The sequence below is a fragment of the Porites lutea genome, chromosome 1, assembly GCF_958299795.1.
Source record: "Porites lutea chromosome 1, jaPorLute2.1, whole genome shotgun sequence".
NCBI classification, from domain to species: Eukaryota; Metazoa; Cnidaria; class Anthozoa; order Scleractinia; family Poritidae; genus Porites; species Porites lutea.
In genome coordinates this window covers 44,002,645-44,008,451 of record NC_133201.1, presented here as the reverse complement: position 1 = coordinate 44,008,451, position 5,807 = coordinate 44,002,645, and the positions used below count along the sequence as shown (strand labels likewise).

At 39.1% G+C, this 5,807-nt stretch overlaps 1 pseudogene; it reads left to right on the top strand.

Moving 5' to 3' along the window:
• The first annotated feature begins 3,063 nt into the window (after positions 1–3,063).
• On the top strand, positions 3,064–5,607 carry LOC140930300 (uncharacterized; annotated as a pseudogene).
• The last annotated feature ends 200 nt before the right edge of the window (positions 5,608–5,807 follow it).

The following is a 5,807-nucleotide window of genomic DNA, read 5'->3' as shown; positions in this document are numbered from 1 at the left end:
TATCCTGCTTACAAGCACGATAACCAAACTCGCGAAATTTCAAACAGGAATTTTTGTTGAATGGAAAGCGCGTAAAGTGCCTACGGAGAGACTTTGGCCCAACGGTTCGCCATGTTTTGTAAAGAAATGCGTGAAACGTTGCCTCTTCCAGGAAAGCTCGGGTATGCGGGTGACCCTTCTGCTCTAGAAAAATATTTTCATATAAGCGGGGCCTAAATTTTATTACTTTACATTAATTTCCATAGTCCAGCTGACGCTCATTTTTTTTTTGTTTTTTGTTCTACAATGTGGAAAACTGAAATTAAAAAATACAGTGGAACCCGTTGATGCGTAATAGGGAGGTGGTCGCATTAAAGAGGTGTTCAAAATAATAAAATGACTCGGAGATTTTCACGTCTGGGTGGAAAGACTATGGGAGGTGAGCTGAGGCAAGAGGTGGTCTTATAAACGGGGTGGTTGCAAGGCAGGGTTCCTCTGTATATAAACAGAAACAAGAGTTTGACGATCGAATAACCATGTTCAGATTACAAAAAAATATATACTGAAAGATAATTGCAGAATGTTTACAAAAACTGTTATCCAAAACAATGGAACTTGCATATGCGAGGGGAAAGACTGCCGCCTGATAGGTAATAACGTGGTGAAATAGCTAGATATTGAAGCCTGAAGTCAATCAAAGGCATAAACAAACACAAACTTAAGCTTTGAGCTTGAAGACTCAGGATTTTTAGAGACACTTTAATACTTGTCTTCCTGAATGAAAATTGTTGTCTTTGTATATGTTTCACCCAATTCTATTTCTTTTATTGATTGTTAGTAGTCTCTCTTGTAATTTTAATCGCTGTGCCGATTGTTTTCAGTCGTTCAGTGAACATCGCTTACAGGAGTACTCAAAATGCCGCGCGTTAGCCATTGAATAAAAAATAAACATAATAAATTCTTTATTATGTTGGAGCGTAACTCTGTTAATGTTCATTCAAACACTCGGCACAGCTCGCACTACGTATAAAAGCCCACGCGTACTTCCATCGTCCTGAATATTGAATGAGTGCAATTTGTATTGCAAAATTGCGAAATACTGCTTTCTGTCCGAGGTCTGTATGATAAAAGCAGTACCTCATAGTACTGTTTCACCTCAGATGTGATGTATAAATGGTATAAAAGGTTGGTTTACACGCACCCAGATTTGTTGGCAAGATTTTGCAAAGTAAACTTGTCGAACGCAAAAAATTTGGCCCGATTTTTTTTCCAGGCCTAATTAATCTACGGTGATCAAGAGCCATTATGGCTCTTAGATGTAATCGAAGATGATTACCAGTTTTGGGGCGTACATATGAGTCTATCAACTCGATGTAACATTTGGTTCACTCTTGGGCTATTTGCAAATTATTTTTCTCTAAAATCACGTAACCTTTCCCTCAAAAGTCACATGAATGTGCTCTAAAGTTAACTGAATTGTGGAATACAAATTTATTGTTGGATTTAAATTATAAATTTATTAATGGGAGCCTCGCTTTTAGCCCTGGCTAAATCTATATATTAGTCTTTTTCAAATAACAAAATCCCCTGTACTTGAATTTATATGTAAGGTGTTTCTTTCTGTATGTTTTTGTATTTCTTTTCTTTTCTTTTTTCTTATGTAATTTAATAACGTCTTTATTTAAAGTCTTGTCCTGCCCAGATTAGCATTATAGCTATTTGCAGGACATAAAGTATTGTAAACTTTATATTTCTTTAAATAGATACATTATTGTTGTTGTTGTTGGTAATTGTTTGTTTTCCTGTGTCTATCCTCAAAGAAAATAAACACCTTATGGTAAAACTTTCCATCAGAGATCATAACCTTTAAATTGCTGCTACTGGAGAGACCAATAACTTCGCAAAGGGGTGTAGTGGGGGTGGTTCCATGATGTATACGTAGTTTGGAAGAATTCTACTTCTGTGATCGGACTTGATACATAGTGATTCTTATTCTGTAAATATATACGTCTTTTAGCTGGCTGAGAGAGTTATTTTATTTCAGGTGTGTTTGCGGGATATTCTTTCTTAATCATTAAACCCATCCCTCTAAAGGTAAACTGATGCTGAAGGCTCCTAAAGTTAAGAAGGAATTTAAAGATTTCTCTTTTTCCTGGCTTGTAAACATTATCTTAGCGAACATAACTCGGACATACCACCTTTCCTTTCAGAACAATTTCACGTGCTCACTAAAGGTTCTAACAAATTTGATTGCCTAATTGAGGAGATGCTCTTTATAAGAAAACTCAAACCATCCCTAAACGTGTAGGCGGACTCGATTCGTGCAACGGTATTCACTTGAAGAACTTGTGATCCTTTGTTATTATGCTAATTTGTAGAGACTATAGAAATCAAATCTTCGCATTATTTATTCATTTTGCCTTGAGAATGGTGTCATGATAACGAAACGTCGGCTTTTAACGTTAATATTCGCTTGCTTATGTTTTAAGAAATCGTTTTTGATCAAGACTTTAAAACGAGATAATCAGCTTTTCCTGTTTCGAAGACTCGAGCAGATAAGCAAAAAGCAAATTAATTGCGATGGATCTATTGAGTTTCTACGCCTCTGCCAAAATTTTGATCTCACACCGACCTTCGGGACACAAGTCGACAAAGGAAGGAAATCTAAGTAGCTCTAAGTGGAAGAAATCGTCTGCTACCTTTGTTAAAGATGTCGTCGTTGAGGAACTTAAGTTACGAACCAAAGAGAGTTCTGCCCTCAGATGTGAGATCAACGCCATCTACTGTGAAATCCGAGCGACTTGCTCCCTTGTGCTTTACATCAGCATCTTACGCGTAATGACGACCCTTCGTAGGAAATTTCAACAAGAAGTTATTGACACCCATACCCGCAAGATCGCAAGGTTATTATACAGAGAAACGGGTATCGAGGAACATATCATGAACATCTCCTCGTACCGACTATCTTTCTTCCAGAAATCATTCCTTTGTCGAGGTTTAAAGTTTGCACTTCCCCAGAAAGTATCTCCTATCGATGTCATGGTGACCTTTGAAAAAGCATACTGGAATATCGAGCCCCATCTTGCAAATGACGACATGAAAGAGCTAACTGCTACGACACTACGATCTGTGGCACTGGACTTCATCAACCAGAAGGGCCTTAAACCTCCAGAAACCCTTTTGAAGGCTATCGAGGAGCTGAAAAATCGAGATGACATAGTTATTACAAAGCCAGACAAGGGTTCCGGAGTTGTTGTAATGGACAAATCCGAATATCTGCGCCTGCTATCTGAAGCCTCCATCAATGACACCAGCAAATTTAGACCAGTTGGTACAGAGAGACCTAAAACAAGAGGAAGGCCAGCGAAATGTTATCATCCGCTTTTACAACGGGAAAAGTAAATTAGTGCTGTCATATCCAAAGTACTACCCAAGCCCATTGCTGACTGCATCCTTCTTAAAGGTTGTAGACTTGCACACCTATATGGCCTACCGAAGGCGCATAAGGAACAACTTGCTATGTGCCCAATTCTCTCCGCTACGCATACTTATAACTATGCGTTGGCTAAGTGGCTAGATGAAAAACTGAAACCACTCTCATGCAATCATTACACGGTAACAGACACATTTGAGTTTGTCAACGAAGTACAAAACCTAGAGATTAACAGAGGCGATATTCTAGTATCCTATGATGTCACCTCTTTATTTACCAATGTACCACTACATGAAACTATCCAGATTTTAGCTGACAAAGCTTTCACTGATGACTGGTTTAACAAGACCCATGAACTGAACCTATCCAGGGACCAGCTAATTGAACTACTCCACGCAGCCACTAAGAACCAACTTTTTCAGTTTAATGGAAATCTCTGTGAGCAAACAGATGGCGTCGCAATGTCTTTATCAGGGGCACCCAACGACAATTTTCGGAAGAATATCTGTTCGGAAGACGATTTGAGAGCTAGAATTTTCGAAACATTTGTTGTAAAATTTCTTGCTTGCCTGCCTCTCCTAGGATTTTCGAACATCCAAAAAATGGTATATTTGCCTATTTTTAACGGATTTTTACCCTAAAAAGGTCATCTAGAATTTTCGGAAGCCTTTTTTCTGGCTGAAATTTTCGAAAAGGTAAGTTTTGATCCCTACAATTTTCGGATCACTAGACTTTCAGCTAGGAAATCCGAACAGATGAAAAATTTTTAGGGGATAAAAATATGCCTATATCTACCGTTTAAATACTAAAATACGTTTAACAATGCTATGTTTAAGTGGTTTTGAACTATATTCTCGTTGGGTTCCCCTGCTTTATGTGCTCCATTGAAGATAAACTCGATCAAGATGGCAAATTGCCCTCCTATTATCGACGATATGTGGATGACACATTTACCATCATGCCTGATATAGCATCAGCCAAAATTTTTCTTGATACCCTAAACCACTGCCACCCATGAGCAAAGTTTACTATGGAGGTTGAACGGAATGCCTCGCTTCCTTTCATCGGTGTTGAACTGTTAAACTTAGCTCCCAGAATCAAGACCAAGGTCTGCGTAAAACCAACTAATACGGGCCTTTTACTCCACTACCAGAGCCACGTGGATAATCGGTACAAGCGCAGTCTAATTACCACCATGTTAGATCGAGCTTACCGCATATCTTCCGACTGGTCGTACTTCTCACAAGAATGCGATCGGCTTGAGACTTTATTCCTAAAGCTTAAGCACCCGAGTCACCTATTCAATCTGGCTGTCAAACAATTCGTAGATTCCAAGGTAGTAGACCAGCAGCAAAGTCCATCAACCGACACGACTCCAGCCCCCATCCGAGTTGTCATACCATTTAAAGATCAGGTCTCTGCTAATATAGTGAAAAAACGTCTCACAGACCTTAGCTTAAAAATCAAGACCACTATTCAGCCCGTGTTCAATCTTTATTATTAAAAAAATCATTGTCTCCGTAGTAACCGTAATAAAAACCAAAAGTGTACCCTTTGTTTTTTCTTCGTTCTCTCCTTTTCCTTTCCATTTTCTGCTTTGGCGTGATTTTCAGGTTTGTCGGAACCAATAGAACTCGCATATTGGCCTTACTCTAGTCAAATGGTTACTTCAGCTTAGGGTCGTAGGACGAGATCTGGTTATGTAGAACTCCGTGGCTTACCTTGATCTTTTCCACATCTATCATCATTTCTTAAGCTATGTTCAGACTATACTGGAAAGCTTTTCGTGACAAAGCTATTGGGTATAGTATGAACACCTATCCGATAAAAAGAAAATTATGTGACTCTCCCCCTTAGAGATCGGCGCCGCGCAGCTTCGCTCCGTTACAGAAATCGCGCCGAAATCGCCGTTCCTTATGTGTGAACAGAAGCCCTATCTGGTATGGTTTTCGCGCCGGCGCAAAAGCTATCTCCTATATTGCGAACATAGCCTTAGCTGGTTTTAGAATTTCCCTATTCATTTTTTTTTCTCGTTGTAGGCATTTATGTTTGAAAGCAGTCTCAGTATGGCCATCACAAAATGGGGAAATGAAACATGTCTGAAAGTGGACCATGATTACTACAAAGTATGGGAGCAGTTAGAGAAACACTTCAATCCAAACTGGAAACCAGATGAGGAAAATAAAGCAAGCTAGCGTTGAGAACTTAAAAAAGATAGGGTTCAGGGAGGAAGGAAGGAGGAAGAACAATGTTTGGCGGCCTGAGTGAAGATTTTGTGGTTAAAATTCGTTCTCAGGTTAATCCAGGATTTCATTTGTCTTCTGTGAATAACTAGGGCTAAGAAACAAAGGAAATTCTGAGTCAAACTTAGCTCCTAAGTAACCGTTGTTTGTGC